Source organism: Hemicordylus capensis, chromosome 3, assembly GCF_027244095.1.
Source record: "Hemicordylus capensis ecotype Gifberg chromosome 3, rHemCap1.1.pri, whole genome shotgun sequence".
NCBI lineage: Eukaryota > Metazoa > Chordata > Lepidosauria > Squamata > Cordylidae > Hemicordylus > Hemicordylus capensis.
The window spans coordinates 123,739,413-123,758,732 of NC_069659.1; the positions used below are offsets into that span (position 1 = coordinate 123,739,413).

A 19,320-nucleotide genomic window follows, 5' to 3' on the forward strand; every position below is an offset into this window, starting at 1 on the left:
TTGGCCCTCCTTGGAGGACTGATCTGCTTGCTGGCACCAATCAGTAGGCCAGCTCTCCCAGGAAAAAAGAGCCCTGTTTTTTCTGGTCTATTGATTGGGGTTGGCAGGTAGACCAGCCCTCTGATCCAGACTTAGTGTGGCTGCCCACCTTAGAGCACTGGTCTACCTGGTAAACTAGTCTGCTGAGGCAGGCCAATGCGATAAGTCTGGGATGGAGGTCTGGTCCACCGGCCACATGAGCAGGACATGCTAAGTCCACCTCAGACTTAGCATGTCAGCCCCCCTCCGAGGACTGGTCTACCTGCCAACCCCAATTGACTGGTCTACCTGCCAATTCCCGGGGGGGAAATATATCTCAAAATGGCACTCAAAATGGTTGAAATATTTCAAGTGTTTTGTGGTTGATTTGTTGAAACAACTAGCTTTGGCCACTGATTCGGTAAATTGATTTGAGGATTTTACTATTTGTTTTGAACTTGAAACGAATCACAAAATCTGTTTTGTGCACTCATTGGTTACCTAACTGCATTAATTACCTTACCTCTGTAAATATTCATAGTAAAATCTTCATGCCCCTAATAACATTCTTCTTTGCCCCTTTCCTCACCCAAACTTCTTGTTCTAGATAACTGCTCACACTGTATCTGAGTTTGTTCCAGAAGTTCCCCTCCATTTATGGGCAATAGGTTGGATGATACAATCAATTTGATTATATACATGATCAGATGCCAAGGAAGTGAGTTCCTCTAATATTAATGATTGAGAGGAAAAAGGATGCAAATGAATAAGGGTGCAGCTTTTCATACATCCACATGGAAGTTTTTCTACTTATGGTTCATATACAGATAAGCCACAGTTCTGAATCTTGCATATTTACATATGTTTTTAAAGTAGACAGCTGTAGCCCAGTTTATGCCTTCGATCTGCAGAAAATGAATATGCAGAGCATTGAACACCATCATGTTCACTGGCCCTACCCCCACAGCTTGAAAACCTTGATTGTGGGTTTAGCATGGACTTTTAACTTGTTTGGTTAATTTTATTAGTTATATTTTACATTGTATCTGTATGTTGTGAGCTGCCCCGAGCAGAAGTTTACTGGAGGGGCAGGGTATAAATATTTAAAATAAAATAAAATAAAATAAAATAAAATACCTACATATATACAACTGCATACATACATAAACAATTGTACAGTTGGATATACATGGGCTCTGTTCAAACCTTTGGCTAAATGCACCAAAGTCAGGGCTGGGAGACATGATCCTGATCTTCCATTCACATGTTCCTGAGGTGTGAACAGGGTTTTCCCCACGTTGAAGCTGGGTTGCTGAAAGAGGGTGGCGGGTGTGTGTGTCTCTAGGCCACTCTTTCTCAACCAGTGGTCTGGGGACCACTGTGGGTCTGTGGAGACTTGAGTGGTGGTCCATGACTGGGAAGGAAATCCCCCTCCCCACAACAATGGAGGAGGCAGTGCCAGATTAACCTAGGGCCTCACACTTTGTCTTGTTTTTTAACTGCTGCCTTTCTTTTTGTCTCCTTCAATTTGCATTATCATTTGCATGCCTCTGAATTCTCCTTCCCCCACCCTTTTAAAACCTACACGGAAGGGCAAGTTACAGGGAAAGGGAGGAAGTAAAGGCAGGAGTGTTTGCAGACTCGGCATGGCCACAGCCCTGTGCTGGGGGATGGGATTTTTGTCCCACCCCCAAGCACAGGCTCAAGGAGAGCACCGATTGGTCAGGGCTAGGAAGAGGGCGGGGAGCATGCACTCTTTGTGCAGTTCCCTCACTTCCCCTTCCTTGTTGGGCTCCGGCCAGCATCCCTTCCTCCTTCCCCTCAGCACAGAACAGGCTTTGGCTGGTCGTCCTTTTGGGGAAAGGCAGGAGTGTTTGCAGACTTCTTTATTTCTCTTCCACAAGTGGGACGAGTTGAAGAAATGCATGGCAATGGACTGAAGCTTGTGCATGAGGGATGGCCAGAAAAAGGATGAGCTGGTTTGAGGGGGTCAGGTTCTCAGGGTGAGGTAGCAGTCCTGCTCCTTCTTCTTGGAAGTGACTTCTGAAATCAGTGGGCATTTACTTCCAAATAAATGTGTGGAGTGGGGGGGGGGGGCATAGGAACTACTTTCTCCAAAGTGGAATTGTGTGCATGTTTCCAGGGAGTTTACCCTTGGTTTTGTAGAGATGTGGAAATGTTGGTGCCAGTTGGTTTACTTTGCCCGCAAGTATGAGAATAGATAAAAAGTTGGAGGGCTACTTCTGAACAGGAGGAAGAGACCGCTGTGCCTCAATCTCCAGACTGTAGAGTCACCCCATGGACTGGAGCAAGCCGCTGGTGGGTCTCAGATGTTCATGGGTGCTGGTGGGTCTCAGAAGAGCGAGGGCGTGTGTGCGCGCACCCTTCTAGCTTTAGCTTTTGAAGGAGAAGAGGAATATCTTGCCTGGGAGAAACCCACAGTGGCAGTGGGACACTTTTCCTTTCCTGAAGGGCTGCCAGCTAGTTGGTGGGATTATATCCAGTTTCACATTAATTTAATATCTTGTGTGTGTTGTTTATGAGTATGTAAGCAAAATACATTCTTTGTTAACAAATTTACTTTATTTATTTACTGAAGACATATGAAGACATACTGAAGACATATTTGTTGACCCAGGCTTTTGCAGGGGTTCTCAACATTCGGTCCCCAGATGTTGGTGGACTTGAACTCCCATAATCCCCAGCCATAATGGCCAAATGACGTTGTGGTTGGGGGTTATGGGAGTTGAAGCCCACCAACATCTGGGGACCGAATGTTGAGAACACTTGATTTTAGGGATGTGCATGGAACCACAGAAGCATGGTCCGGCACTGGGGGGAGTGTGTCTTTAAGGGGGGGCGGTAGTACTTCCCCCCCGCCACTCTTCCCCCTCTGGCGCTGGAGTTGGCAAAAATGTTCTTGGGGCGGCAGAGTTCCTCCCTGCTGCCCCTGCCCCCGTTGTCTCTGTAAGGGTTAAACTAGAAAGAGATGGCGGCGTGCATGCGCCCTTCGCAGCGCGTGCGCTCGTTTCCGCCGCTGGCACGCGTGCACTGTGTGATGTCATGCTGCGCGCGTGCCAGCGGCAGAAACAAGCGCACATGCCACAAAGAGCGCGTGCACGCCGCCAGCTCTTTCTAGTTTAACCCTTACAGAGACAACGACAGGGGCAGGGGTGGCAGGGAGGAACTCTGCCGCCCCAAGAATGTTTTTGCCAATTCCAGCACCAGAGGGGGAAGAGTGACGGGGGGGGGTAAGTACTACCACCCCCATTAAAGGGGCTCCCTTAAAGGGGTTCCGCCCTGCCAGACCCCGGACCGCCGGAATTCCGGACCAGTCCGGAGGCCTTTTCTATGGCCCCGGACCGGTCCATGTACACCACTACTTGATTTATAGTTTTAATGTTTAATGTTTCCTTTAAAATGATTCCAATTGTAATTATTTTAATGTTCATAATATTATTTTCATTGTAAACTGCCCAGAGATGCAAGTTTTGGGCGGTATAGAAGTCTGTTAGATAGATAGATAGATAGATAGATAGATAGATAGATAGATAGATAGATAGATAAACTTGAAAACCCTTTACTAACTGCTGGTCCAGGAAACTGTGCATGAAGAATGTAGTGGTCCTTGCAAATGGACATGTTTACCAGTCCTTGACCCCGAAAAGCTTGAGAAACACTGGTCTAGGCCACCAAGTGTGTTCATGGCACAGGGGAAATTCAAACCAGAGTGTAGTAAAGTGTATTTAACCATATTGTGGGAATCAAAAGTTTATAGTAGGACTTTTACCAACAGAGTATCTGGGAACAAGAATGCCCTTGTTGATATAATATATATTAAGTGTAATAAAACTGATTGTACCTGAAACTCCCAATATTATGTTGTGTCATACAATAAACCAGTTTACTTACCTCAGAAGAAGCAAGGCCTATTATATTTTTGGAGACTAGAGGTACTAGTATTTCAGTGACAACACGGAGAAACCCTGATTCAGAGCTCACCCTCTTAGGTACTATACTACACTAGGGGTCACCAATCTGGTATTCCTGATGTTGCTGATCTACAACTCCCATTATCCCCAGCTACATTATCCTCAGCATAATGGGAACCCCTGTGCTACACTAACTGTGTTGTCACAACATGGGAAAGGGTCTTTAAAACACTAAGCAAATCACACTGTCACTCCCTTCCCCATCTATGCCTTTCAAAATTGTATTTATTTGTGCTTTCATAATATTTGCCACCGCATAAAGATGCATTCCTGAGTCATACTGATATCAGTGGTATGAATCATTCTTGATGTCTTGTAGTTGTATTTTTCTGTCAAGTGTATAAATCTCTTCAACAGATTAAAATGTATAGTTGTGGCACTCAATGCTTAGCATTCATTAATTTCTGTACCTTATATCACTTCTTACTCAACCTCAGGGAAGGCCTCTTGAATTTGTATATCAATCTTCTTCCTGTGAATCAGTCATGAATCACATGGCCTTGATATAGGCCATGTGGCTGAAACATGAGATGCTGTGCAATAAATCTGACATTAAAATAGGACCATTCAACAACATAATAGGAAAGGAATCTCTGATGCCATGATTAAAATGTGTGTATTGTACTAGAACCTGGGTTGTTCAAGAGGCTGTAGACCCTAATTTAAGCTGTAAAAATGGAAGGACTTAAGAATAAGATGAGAATTTATTGAGCTGAACCAACATTTTTCAGTGCAGAAGTTCACATTCATAAAACTGAACTGATGTCACTAGCTCAGTGATGAAGTTCTCTCAGTCTAGGGAGGTCAAGGGAACTAGCATCTCCCAGATAAGTAGCTTCCACCTAACAGTTCTCCATAGGCTTAATGCTTTCATGTTTAAGGTGAGAGCATTACTTTAAAATACATGATTTTTTTTCTTTCAGACTGTCTCCCAATATATGAATGAATTTATTATTACAGTCAGTGACCCGCAATCAAAAAATAAAATGAAAAATAAAATTAAAGTAAAATAAAATCACAAAACAGGACTGGGTTATATATTAAAACATATATATACAGAGGTCTCAATTACAATTAATCAACTGCTCCCATCTCTGTTTGCATGCTGCAGCACAGAATCTTGCTACTCCAGCTGTATACTGGTCTGCCAGAAGGAAGGAAGTATAATATTCTTCTGATCGACCTGGCATGTTTTTAAAAAGTGGATTAATCCAGGCAATGCAAATGTCCCTATAATATAAACAGTATAAAAGCACATGTTGTCCCCCAATATATGTTTCCGAGCAAACTAATAGGTATTTATTTATTACATTTATATCTCACCTTTATACTATCATTGAACTGCACATGACACTAAAACAGATGAGGGAACTAAGTAGGGGTGTGCACGAACTGTGGTTCAAGCACTGGTACAGCACCATGGGAAAGGGAGTGGGGAACAGGAGCTTTAAGAAAGAAGAGAGCATGTCCTTACTTGCTCCTCACCACCCCATATGTCAAATGACATGCCATGATGTGGCAAAGCATCAGCAGTGGATTGGCCGCGATTGGCCATGATCTCGAAGGGGGCGTGCTGAGTGCGATTGTGCATTTTTGGAGTGCACTGCCCATCTTTGGCAGGGAAAGAGCATTTAAATCTGTTTAAATGCCCTGCCATGCCATGATAGCACTTCTTCTGGCAGCAATGGCAGTGGTGGCCACCAAATAGCTCAGCACCCTGACATTCCCAAACAAGCATGAATTTGGGGTGGGGTGGTTGGGGGTCTGGGGGAGGGGTATTTCTCTGTTATTCTGGTAGGGGAGGGAAACACTGAGACTTCCTAGGAGGAGATATGTAGATGAAGGAGGACAAAGGTTGCTGGAGTTTCTGTCCCACCATAACCTAGGATGATGTGAGGCATCACACTGCCAAAGCAGTCCATCCAGACCTAATGAACATCTTGCCCCACTGCCAGTGGGCTCACCCTCTCATGAGAGGACCAGTTTGGGGAGACCAATGTGGCTTTGAGAGCATTGGTCAACCCACAGACTGTGAGTTCACAAGTTGAGCCAGCCCACCCAAAGGAGCCCCACATGTGGGGCCCATAATTCTCCATGGTAAAAGATAGAACAGAATCTCTGCAACCTTTTGACCCCCATTCCCTGTGAAGACTTGGATGAACCCACAGGAGATCTAGATGCTCCATGTGCCATAGCCTGGCCGCATGCGTGGAAGGGGGAGACACTGGGACGGACCTGTAAACCCATTCAGAATTTGAAGGCCCGTTCTGGCATTGTGCCATATGCAGATCTGTCAGCACTGGGAATCACAGGAGAGGGAAGCCCTCATTTTCCTGTGACTTTGGGACAGTGGGGTCACCATTTCAGAGTGCAGGCAAAGGCACACATGTCCACATGGGTGGAGGGGCTGACAGGGGCACATCTTGACAGTAACTTGGTAACAACAAGAAAAGGAAAGTAGTATCCAGGTACTCCTCTCCACAGCTTTCCTCCACACAGCAACCTAGCTCGATACAGAGCTACAATGGACTGTCACTCTCATGAGAGAGCGGTGAAGGGGAGAAGGGGATGTCTGGCCGTCAGGCATCAGTACAGTATCTGTTTGGCAATTCTCCACTTTAATGGTTCTTCTCATGAGTTGTAAGGGGATGTCCTCACGGCCTGGAATTTTTGTGAGCGAGCAGTCCAGAATCTGACTTCACAGTTGTGTACTCTCCTATACTGGAGCACTACTGGCCCTGGTGACAGGCCTTGCTCATGATTAAGCCTAGAGACGGCAAACCCCAATGTTGGAAGGGGCTGAGCCCCCTTTTCAGAGGTACACCTAGGCAATTTTGAAGCCTGGACCAGAAGGAATTTGGAGGCCCACCTCCCTTACAAATTAAGCATCATCATGCTCAGCTGGGTGACCACACCACCTGGGGCAGACCAAAGAGTATTTGGGGGGCCCAGGGGCTGTGGAGGCCCTGGATTTTAGCCCGGAAGTCCAGGAGTAAGAGTGCCTCTGCCCCCTTCCCTAACCTTTCATTGAAAAAAAAATGAACTAGGCTGATCCAGAATCACTGTTGGGGCTGCCATTTAAACATGGCCAGGAGCACCCTGGCCAGGGATCATCCCATGAAACTGATTGTCGGGAAATTTAGGATCAGCAAGCAGAGTATTTTTTCACACAATGCATAATCAACTTGTGGAATTCTCTGCCACAAGATGTGGTGGCAGTCAACAACTTGGATTGCTTTAAGAGGGGCTTGGATAATTTCACGGAGGAGAGGTCTATCATCGGATACTAGTTGGAGGGCCACCTCCAGCCTCAAAGGCAGTATGCCTCTGAGTACCAGTTGCAGGGGAGTAACAGCAGGAGAGAGGGCATGCCCTCAACTCCTTCCTGTAGGTTCCCAGTGGCATCTGGTGGGCCACTGTATGAAACAAGATGCTGGACTAGATCGCCTTGGGCCTGATCCAGCAGGGCTGTTCTTATGTTCATATGTTATGTTCTTATGTTCACCCCCCCCCAGAACCATTTACTCCACTCTTGGTGATGGGGTGCCCTGCTCATGTTGGCTATCCCACCTATGAGAAGGGCTGACTACTGGGGAGGACTAACGGGTGTCTTTTCCAGGACTGCACATTCATGGGTTGAGCTAATCCTTCCATAAGGTGCACCCAACTCTCAATGGCAAAATTGAACTTGAGCACAGCAAGATTGAACTTGAGCACAGCAACCCCCTTCTCTGTAAAGCCTTGCGTGCATCCATAGAAGATTTTGATGCCCCATGTGTCAGAGCCTGCCTGTGTGTGCTGATGGGGCAGACATCAGGTTCTGGGATGGACCTTTAAACCCATGTAGTATTCCCAGGTTCATTCTGGGGTTGTACCGTATGCAGATCTCCTATTGCGGGGATTCACAGGAAAGAGGAGCCCTAGTTTCCAGCAGCCCCAGGATAGCGGGGTTGCCATTTGGGGGCATGGGAAAGTGTACACATGTCCACATGGGTGGAGAGGCTGACAGGGCAGATCTATTTGGTGGCAGTTGCTAAGACTTGGAAAGCAGTTGCCAAGGTTCCTGTCCCCACTGCATTTCTCCATAGAGCAGCCTGGTTCAATTTTGAGCCCTGACGGCTGGCACTTTGGTGAGAGAGAGGTCCATGGGATAATGGGTGGCATGTCCAAGAGTACCAGCTATTAAATTTGATATTGATGCTCCCAGACAGCCTTGTCAGCCTGGGGAGTAAAATTATGCCCCCGCTTCCCCAAACTTTCTGTATAAAAAACAGAAATTGGCTGCTCGAGAATCCCTGGTTGGGGCTGCCTTTTAAATCTGACCATGGGAACCCCCTCTGCCAAATGTTCCCCTCCCAAAGTTGTGATGGGCTACCCTGCTTATGCTGCCACCTGGTGTGTTTTTGCTTGTGAGCATACATCATTGTTGCTTCCTTCCCAGGGAGAAAGGCACTTAGTACCCATCCTGTCCTTCCCCCCTCCTGCTTGCAAGATGGGGGAGCAGGGGACAGAATGGTAATAGGGAATGCCCTTGAGTGATTGCACACCTTAACAGCCTTTAAAATCCGGGATAGTGTGTGGTGTCATCCCTGTTGTCGGGCAATTGCATTGCTGCACAGGTAACAGGTGGAGGGGGCACCTGTCCAAGAGGCAGCCAACAAGAAACACCACTGACATAGATCTGCCACATCCCTGGGTGGGTCTGTGCCACTGTGTCTATGATTGCAGTTTGAACATTTGCGCAAAACCACAGTTATGTTGGTATCTGGAGTTGGATGTAACACTTTGGTGGCCAAACCAGAGGTCTCAGTGGGGAACCTACATAGAAACCGAAGGTTCAATTTGGAGTTTGGTGAGGCAAACCTTGGGTAACTTTTGCTGTGAAACCACCATTTCACACGTTCAGATGTACTGGAATTCCAACCTCTGGAATTCCAACCTCTGTTTTGTGGTACATGTGAACCAGGCCATTGGCTGTTCTCATGAGCATCCTCGCCCAGGCTAGGGCTAGGCTAGGGCTAGGCAAGGCTAGGGCAGGCTAGCCTGGGTTAAGCTGCTCATGTAGAGAGCCAGGATCCACGTGGATCCTGGCACTCCTGCACAGCCTATCCCCATGCCTAAGCCCAGATTCTAGCCATAGTTAAGGGACCAAGCACTCCCTTAACCCTGCTGCTGGGCTCATGTGTGACACATAGACGATAGCCTAGAGCACCCATCTGATGGGGGAATCCCCCAAGGCACCATGTTTGTTGTGCAGTGCCTTGTGGGATATGTGGAGGCCGGGAAAATGAGGCCCAGACTCTGTTGCTGCCATGAGCAGCATGGATAGTACAGGTTGTGTGGGCATGGCTTGCACGCTGAAAGGATAAAAAAGGATCACCTGGGGCAAGGTAGGTTATGTGACTTCCGGTTGGACTGCCAATGCAGCTGCCAAGGTAATGCTAGGTCAGAATCTGAGACCTGACAAGTGAACACAAATATTCCTTAAGGGCTGAGAGGAAGAGCTGGCCATATTTCTTAATGCAGTTCTACAAATATGTCTCTGAATGGTAGAAGCCAAAAAAGGTGACTCATCCTTTCCACCCCACTGCCATCCAGTGATAAATGTGTGCTGTGTGGTCAGTGTTAAAGAAACTGCAGTTTCTGGCAGCTCCTGAGTGAAACAAGGATAGACCAAGCTTGAGTGGAGAAGCTAAGGGAAGCCTCCCCCACCACACACTCTCCCAGCCCATTGCATTAAATCACTTTGAGGCAACCTGCAGTATCAGATCAATTTGAAGTGAACTACCCATGTGCATCAGCAATGAGATGCATTTTGACTAGTATCAAAGCAGATTTGGTGAGCTTAGTAAGGGATTCCTCAGTTTGGTGCTCAGCCCTACTAATCAGAGCATTTGATGCCATTTTGCCAGGAAACAAATCAGGGAAATAAGAGAGATCAAAGCAACCACAGCCAAGCCTGCAGGTCATGTTTGTGAAGGGACTGGCTACAAACCTTAAGACTGATCAAAGAATTCACACATGTTCACAGTATTATTTGCAAACTAAGGAGTCACTTTTCTTTTAGTTCAATCTGCCAGCCTGCAAAAATATTTTTGAGTTGTTACTTGAGGCACAGACACATTTTACTTGCTGTCAAGCAACTTCTGTCACCTCCAAAAGGACTGTTTCCTCTGGAGAACACATTTGCATAATGCATATGTGCAGATACAGATAAATGAGCCCTTAAACATGCAGTTATTTTCTATTGTGTCTTTCACAGAGTTAAAAAGCTGGGGTCACTCTATAAATTAGCAGGAAAGCCATCCCACTTCTTCCTGATCTACAGGTATAGAATTTTAAGAGGCATTATCTATTCTGTTTCTGATGAACCACTAATCTTATTATCCTACATTAAATACTACAATAATAAAGATGAGTGGTTGATTAAGTGAGGGACCAAGCATTATTAATAACTAGTGTGATGCCCTCTAAATAGAAGGAGTAGCATACCTGGAAAACTTGGCCTTGGCTGACTGTATGGGCTAGGTGCCAGCTCAAACAAGTTTCTAACATGATTGTAGCTCGTTTTATTCATAGAAAGTGATGGGGCCATAGCTCAGTGGAAGATCATCTACTCTGCATGCAGAATGTCCCAGGTTCAATTTCTGGCATCTCCAGGTAGGGCTGGGAAAGACTCCTGCCTGAAACCTTGAAGAGTCGCTACCAGCTGCTGTAGAGCAGGCTTCCCCAACCTGCAGCCCTCCAGATGTTGCTGAACTACAACTCCCAGCATACCCAGCCACAATAAATTGCATTCATTGGGGAAGCCTGCTGTAGAGAATACTGAACTAGATGGACTGATGGACTGACTCGGCATAAGGCAGCGTCCTAGGTTCCAGGCAAAATCTAATCTGTTTTTTCCCAGTTTCACAGTGAAAAAATATCCTTTAGCACAGGGATGACAAAAAGTCAGATTTGGCACCCAGATATCTGCATTTAGACACTAATGACTCTACATTTGTATAATTCTTTATCAAAGGGGGGGGGGAACACTAGGTCTTCAAGAGCATATCAGTGTATTGTAGGGCTGTGCATCAATTGAGCTACCTATTTGGATCTGAACTGAAGCAGGCCAAATCTGAATCAAAGCAGTCTTTGATTTGGGCCCCAAATATCATCTATCCAATTCGGGCCAGCCTGCTTTAATTTGTATGTGATTTGGCAGTTCAGGGGTTTTTTTCAATGGGTAACCAAAAACTTCAAATTGTTCCGAACTTTTGCCATTTGACAGACTCTATGGCCTCAAAAGAGGCTACAATCATTGCAACTGTCATCCCAATACACAAACAAAAAACTATGTGGGTGACACAAACTCATAGAGCCCCTGGTGGCGCAGTGGTAAAACTGCTGCCCTGTAACCAGAAGGTTACAAGTTCGATCCTGACCAGGGGCTCAAGGCTGACTCAGCCTTCCATCCTTCCGAGGTCGGTAAAATGAGTACCCAGAATGTTGGGGGCAATATGCTAAATCATTGTAAACCGCTTAGAGAGCTCCGGCTATAGAGCGGTATATAAAATGGAAGTGCTATTGCTATTAAAGTGTCTCTACACAGAAATCCCCACAATAACTTTTTTTTTTTTTTTTTTTTTGCAATTTGGTAGGCTTTGTGCCCTCAGAAGAGACTCCCATTCATGAAATTTTATTTGCATTCTACCAATATTTTTTTAATTAAGTGATTATCATCATAGTCTGAAGCATTATCTCTGAATTGAAGTGACTTTCTGAATTGGATCAGATTGAAGTTCCATGCAGGGGCGTAGCAAGGTTGGAGTGGGCCCAGAGACAAGATTTTAAAATGGGCCCCCCCCACCAAAGTCCAGGGCCTCCGCACACCCCAGGCCCCCAAGGATTTAAGTGATATTCCAAAATAAGTATGCTGCCTGCAAATACATTTCACTGAATACACACACACACGTCACAATATATAGTGATATACATTGAGTACTATACATTTGTATTACTTTTAATGCCTAGAACACACTAGAAAGATGAATGATTAAAATGGGCCCCTCGCTGCAGATTAGCAAAGGAGACTTTCAACCATGCAGGGTGAGCCTATGTTTGTTTTCTCAGAATTCTGAACAAATTCAGTCAAGTTTGATTGCAGGAGGTTTTTCACAGGAGGCTTTTAAAGCCCTTTAAGACACATCTCCTCTGGAATGGAGGTGCTGCATTCACATGTTGGCCAGATTTACCCTGAAGTCCCTGCAAGTTATTGGGGAGCAGTTCACACACAAGAAAAATAAAATAAAATAAAAGCACCACACATGCTTCACAGTTCTCACTCAGACCTTCTGGGTTGCAAAACAACTTGAACGTAAGTGCATTTATAAATAAATGAATGAATGAATAAAATTAATAAAATACTGTTCCAGAAGTTTTTGCAATTTTCTGCTATGAAACAAGCCACTTATAGGACTTTTTAGATAGTTTTTTTTAAGTCAGCAAATTTTCCAAGCTGTTTCAAAATAAATATTCAGAGACTTCTCAGTCCCTCCCCCCCCATATCCAAGCCCTATGGCAAGCAGATCCCTATATATGGGGGGGGGGCGGGGGGCGGGAAAGGTAACCACAAAAAGGAGTTCACACTCTACCTGGCAAATGCTGGTCTGGGTTAAGCAGTGCAGCAAGAGGTCTTCTGCTGCAGAGAACACTCTGGCTGCCTCCTCCTTCCTGGCTGGCTTGGGCCCTACTCGAGTTCAGGCTTCACTGCGGCCTACACGGAGGCCTCCGTGGAAGCCCCGCCCACCCGCCGATCAGCTGAGAGGCGGGAGAAAAGGAGCTCTTTGCAGCTTGCCTGCGGCTTCGATTGCCGGCCAGCAGAACAAGCAGGAGAGACAGCGAAGAGGGCAAGTGGCTGAGAGGCTATGGGGCTGGGCAGGGGGCAATGAGGAGTCACATGAGGTGCCTCTGGGGTGCCCCTCCAGGCAGTGGGGCCCCCAGACAACTGTCTCCCCTTGCCCTATCATTGTTACGCGCCTGGTTCCATGTGTTTCTTAAGCCGCAAATTTAATCACACACCCATCAGAATCTCCAAGGCAGCTTCTAAAATGAATCCTTGTTGTGTGCACAGTCTTGATGTACTGCTCTGCACATTGTGGAAAGACAAATGGCCACTGTCAATCTGATTTTTAGGAAGATCTTCAGGAAGAACATAGGATCTTCTGCCATCACCTTTCCTGTAGTCAATGTTCTCATGCCATCTCAGTGTATGTGTTCCATACATGTCAAAGACGTTATTTCCAACTGTGAAATTGGCTGCACATTCATAAGGGGTGGTGGTGTCAGATTAGACTAGAGTATGGAGGAGAAAGTGACATCTGAGAGTACAGGAGTTGACCATCCTTGCCCTGGCTACAGGTCTTTGAGTGATACAGCATTACATAAGAGAGGTATTGGATTTATTTGTAAATCAAATAATCAATCTGTAAATTTTAAAAAATAGCAATGTAGACTTTTTGAATGCATCAGGTGCCAAACAACCATCTACAGGGCATTCCTTTTAATTGCTGTTATTTGCAAGGTTGGACTGAAGTAGGGATGTACAGAAACCAAGGTTCTTGCACTGGCTTAGCACTGAACTGGTTAGGCACCACAGAGAGGAGAGTGGCGAGCGGGATCTTTGTAAAAGAGAAGAGCAAGTCCTTACCTGCTCTCCACCACCAGATGCAGTTTCCTGCTGTGATGGTACTGCCCCCAAGAATCCACAAAAACCTTGGTTCTGCACATCCCAGCACTGAAGAATAGGTAAGGGTGGGTTAATATGAGATGATACAATCCCCTTAATGGACTTTGTATTCAATTTTTACATGGAAAATTGCTACATTGAAACTCCTCCATGTGAAAATAGGCCTGACTCAAGAAGGATGACCTCAGTATTTCTGAAGTTTTGAAACAATTACATAGATGATATCTTGCCTTTGTTGTCCCCATTCACTGATTAGTCAATGTATTGACTAACCTCAGTATTTCTGAGGTTTTGAAACAACCTCAGTATTTCCTCAGTATTTTGAAACAACTTCAGTATTTTCTCAGTATAACCTCAGTATTTCGGAGGTTTTGAAACAATTACATAGATGATATCTTGCCTTTGTTGACCCATTCACTGATTAATCTTCCCTTATTCATACTCAGATTGATGTGCTTGTGGTTATAATTGCACACATTGGAACTGATTTTTGAATACTGGTTCTCATGATCAAAATGCCACTGAAATTTGGGAAGAGGAGTCAGGAGGAGGCACACGTTCTCCCAATATTGGATTGTCTGGGCAGTGAAAATGTTTGGTGGAAGACCAAGAAGTGATCGTGTGAAAGGTACATTCATAGTTGATGTGGAAGGTACAATCAGAGTCAGCAGTTGACATCCTCTGCCTTAGATTAAATCTTAGATTATTCATGTTGTCTGCTTGCACTGATCAGTTACGATTGACTGGCACACAATCAATTCCTGGTCCTTTGCCTGATATGTCCACTCTCCAGATGATCAAGTATCGGAAGCATGCAGAACTCATCCTCTTTCCAACTTTTGGTGGAACCTTGATCATGAGAACCAGTCCAGTGTATCAAGAGGTCCTGACTTCACACCTTTGGATGAATTATTTGCCATATTACAGACATGCTGTGATGTGAAAAAATTATAATGCAAAACTTTCTTATCATAGAAGAAAATTGTAAGATGCAGCCTAATTGAATACTTCAAAAGGAGGTTTACTGTGTTTACAAGTTCTTATTTTAATCGTCATCCAAGTGCACAGTGTCTTACAAAAGGCAGTAACGGTTCCCTAGTTGATGATAATCCTGCCTTTGAAGTTTTCTGTTAGATTATAAAGAGGATAAGACAATGGCTGGCTACTTTGCAATGACAGCTGGGTGAAACCACTGTAAACATTGATGATAACTTTCCATCTGGAAAGAATTTCTGACAGCTTATATGATAATTACTACTACATTCTCATTAAAACCCAAGGAATGTGGCTCCACTGCAATGGAGTTCTTGGTTACAAATTGATCAGCTCGCTTTACAGTAAGTATTTCTGATGTTCATTGTAAGTCAAAATATTTCATCCTGTTATGGATTCTGAAAAAAACACCCTTCACTAGCATTATAAACAAGTAATTTTTGCCCTATATCATTATTAGAAACAAGACAAATGAAGGTTGTCTTGGCTTTCATAATTCATAATAGCTCAACTCCAGATCTCTTTTCTGAAGCCACTTGCTTTATTATTCAAGTGCTATTATACAAATCACCCAAATGCATAATTCTAAAAGGATTACTTCATTGATGTTCTAAAAAGAATCCAAAAGATCACCCCACTGAAAAGAAAATGTGACATACAGAAAATTAGTGCTGTGCTCAATTTCCATTGTTCAATCTAAGTTGATATTTTGGGATGGTGAAAGAACTCTGCCTTCCACTCTTTTGAAAAGTTATGTTATTTAATAATGTTTTCCCTTGATCTGCCCATGGTTGCACCCATTTCTTTTACTTGAAAATACTTCTTTATCTTTACTGCATAATCCCAGCCAATCAAATATTAAAACATCACATATGAATATGACAATACAGTACCATGTAGCCAATTAGATATGGCCATGTGCTAACATCACTAGCAGATTTGTGGCAGTGAGTTCCATATATAAGGGTTGCTAACCATGGGTTCCCAGATGTTGTTGGATTACAACTGTCATTATTCCCAGTCATAATGCTCAAAGGCTGGGTTCCCCAAGGTTTGGAACCCCTGCCAGATAGTAATTATTTAGTTTGGAAACAGTACTTGATCAGGTTCAGATGATACCCATTCCTTGAACCAGCCCATTGAATGGAGATGAATAGAAGGCACCTGCCCTCTCTACCCACCCAGTGCAACAGCCCACCTCTGATGTCCATAGGAAGATGTAAAGTCCAAAGTTGTCCAACACACATTAAATCATACATACACATGCCTGAATTATATGTAAGATAGCCAGATTTTTGTCTTCGCTTGTAGATCCCACCAAGAAATCACCTCTAAAATGTTTTAGTGATACATCCATGAGTAGTTGTTAAATCCACACGAATCCAACACGACATTTCTCAGTGGTGTGTGGCACATCTCTAATCTACACAGCTTCTGGGTGACTGTTGCAGGAAGAGTTTACCACCTGGATTACCATTATCTTTATCATGAGGAAACTTCATTTCACCATGAAATGTTTTCAAATCTGGAAGTGATGGGGTTCAGTTCAAACTTTATTTAGGGGTTCAGTTCATTTCAAACTTTATTTAGGTCATCAACAAGCAAAAAGAAAATACACCGATACCCATTTACATAATTGTGACAACTAGAAGTGATTGTGTGGAGAGGGGGGGGAAATGAAACCAGCCTTAAGATGACTGAGCAGTTTTTCTGTGTTATTTCTGGGCTATTTCCTAGCTTTCTTGAACATTCTCAGCTGCTCACATGAATGGAAAAGGGGACTTTTAGAATACCTCCCATGAGCACATTGTTAATCTGGAAATCACTATTCACAGAGGCTGATCTTCTCCTATGACATCACATTGCTTACATGAACAAACCACCCATGTATGCTGATATATATGCAGAAAACGATGGTGAAAGTCATGTATCAACTCTCTTCTAGTGGCCCTAATAGTTGCTGTGTCTCATTTGATCATATTAGCAAATCTTATTTTATCTCATATTTATCTGTTTGTTTGTTTTATATATCACCTGACTCCAAAGTCTCTAGGCAGTTTACAAAAATATACACAATAAAAACAGAATAAAATCAACTATTAAATAATTAAAATTTAAAACATTCTAAGAATATCACAATTAAAAAATTTAAACAGCAATTAAAAATCTAAAACATTCAGAGATTATTAAAAACTTGGCTAAAAAGGTGTGTCTTAAGGGCTCTTTTAAAGACTGGTAAAGGTGTTAAGCCACGAATGTCTATAGGGGGCTCATTCCACAGCCCATGAGTGACTATAGAGAAGGGCTGCTCCCAAGTCACTGCCAGAGGAGCAGGAGGTATATGGAGATGCACCTCTCTTGATGATCTTAATGTGCAGTGGGGATCATGCAGAAGAAGGCAATCTCCCAGGTAATCTGGTCCTAAGCCGTTTAGGGTTTGTAAGGTAATTACCAACACTTTGTATTTTGCCCGGAAACCCATTGGCAGCCAATGCAATGGTTTTAAAACAGGCATAATATGGTCTTGCTGAGAAACCCTGGAGTCCAATCTAGCCACTGCATTTTGAACCATACCGTCTCTGAACGATATACAAAGGCAGCCCCATGTAAAGCGCATTGCAGTAGTCGAACCTAGAGGCTCCCAAAGAGTGCACCACAGTTCTGAGATCATTATCTTCAAGGAACAGATATAACTGTTGTATCAACCAAAGTTGATAAAAAGCATTCCTGGCCATGGCCTCCACCTGAGAAACCAGAGCGAGGTCTGCATCTAGAAACACTCCCAAGCTATGTACCTGTTCCTTTGGGGAGAGTGCAACCCCATCCAGAACAGGAAGATCTATCATGTCCCTCAAAGTATGTCCCCTTACCATGAGTACCTCCATCTTTTTTGGATTCAGCTTCAATTTATTATCCTTCATCCAGTCCATTACTGCCTATAGGTAGGCATTTAGGGGGACTATGCCATTTTCTAATGATGATGATATGGAGAAATAGATTTGTGTGTCATCAGCATATTGATAAGACCCTGCTCCAAATCTCCTGATGATCTCACCCAGCGGTTTCATGTAGATGTTAAAAAGCATTGGAGATAGGATGGAGCCCTCATATGTTCATTACGTCCACAACTGAGTATCACCATGATTACAGGTGGCCTTTGTTATTCATGACAGTTCTGTTCTGGACTATGGATAACAAAACAGAGGAGTATGAAAACTTATGTTAATGGGAATTGTAGGGTTTGGTTCCGGAGCCCAGTAAAACTGAAAAATCACCGGACAGGGTAAAAGCAGTAATAAGGAAGGATGAAGCACAACATTATACCTTGGCCATGTCAGCTCTCCTGCTCTCGCACTCTCCAGCTCCTCCAGATTCTCCAGCAAAGTGTAATCACAAAGTTAGCTCACCATACTATTGAAGTCTAGTACTTAGCAACACTATCCCCTTGATCTGGTAGGCTGGCCAAAGAGGCAGCACAAAATTACATTACATTCAAGTAAACACAGAGAGAGAAGTGTGTAAGAATCAAGGAGTAAGAGGAGAATCAATTTTTACTGGATAGCTAAAATCAACATTTTTAATTCAAATTGAATTTTAATTGCAATTTAAATACAGTACTGTAATTATCAAAATTAAAATTAATTAATAATTTGAACTTTTTGATTAAAATACATTTTAATCAAAATTAAAAATTTAAAAATGGTAATTTGCATCTTACAAGTGCAGCACAATGCTGCAAGAGGTTCCACAGAAATGGCTCAAAAGAGCCTCCAAAAGCTCCAGGGCAATGACTCCTGAAGGCTCTCAATGGCTCCCTAAGGATACCAAATGCTACCCAGAAAGGCTTTTAGAAGCACAAAACACTCTAAACATGCAGACCAAAGCATTCCATTGTCCTCCAAACTTCTCTCACAACCCTTGAGCACGTGTAGCAAGAGCACGGCCGTGTAAGGGCAGAACTGCATTTCTGAAAATCCATGTACCATGGATAACAAGGTTGGGCTTGTTTGTTTGTTTGTTTGTTTGTTTGTTTGTTTGTTACATTTATCACTCCATGGTTCTGGGTGGTGCACAATAAAAATAAAACCCACAAATCAATGCTTTTAAAAACAATCATTGCAGAATAATCTAAAAACAGCATAAAACCTGTTTAAAAACAATCATTCAGGACAATTTAAAAACAGCATAAAACCATTAACAATTAAAATATTTAAAACAGTTTAAAAACCCTGGAAGCCCAGGCCAAACACATAGGTTTTAAGGGCTCTCCTGAAAGCCAGCAATGAATTCAAGATATGGATTTCTGCCAGGAGTGCATTCCAAAGCTCAGGAGCAGCAACAGAGAAGGCCTGCCTCTGGTGATCAGATGTACTGGTGGTAACTAGAGATGGGCCTCCTCAGATGACCCTAATGTGTGATGGAGATCATGCAGAAGAAGGCACTCTTTAAGGTAACCCAGATGCAAGCCATTCAGGGCTTTAAAGGTAATAACCAGCACTTTGTATTTTGCCTGGAAACATATTGGCAGCCAGTTCACCTGTTTTAAAACAAGCATAATATGGTAACTCTGGGTTATCCCAGAGACCA

The 19,320-nt window shown here is 43.8% G+C and overlaps 1 long non-coding RNA gene across 1 annotated transcript in view; it reads right to left on the reverse strand.

The window, feature by feature from the left end:
- LOC128348868 (uncharacterized) overlaps positions 1 to 12,762 on the reverse strand; it is a 51,987-nt gene extending 39,225 nt beyond the window's left edge. Inside the window, exon 1 of the long non-coding RNA XR_008318393.1 lies at positions 12,647 to 12,762. This is a non-coding gene — a long non-coding RNA (uncharacterized LOC128348868). The remainder of the gene's footprint in view (positions 1 to 12,646) is intronic.
- Between the last annotated feature and the right edge of the window lie 6,558 nt (positions 12,763 to 19,320).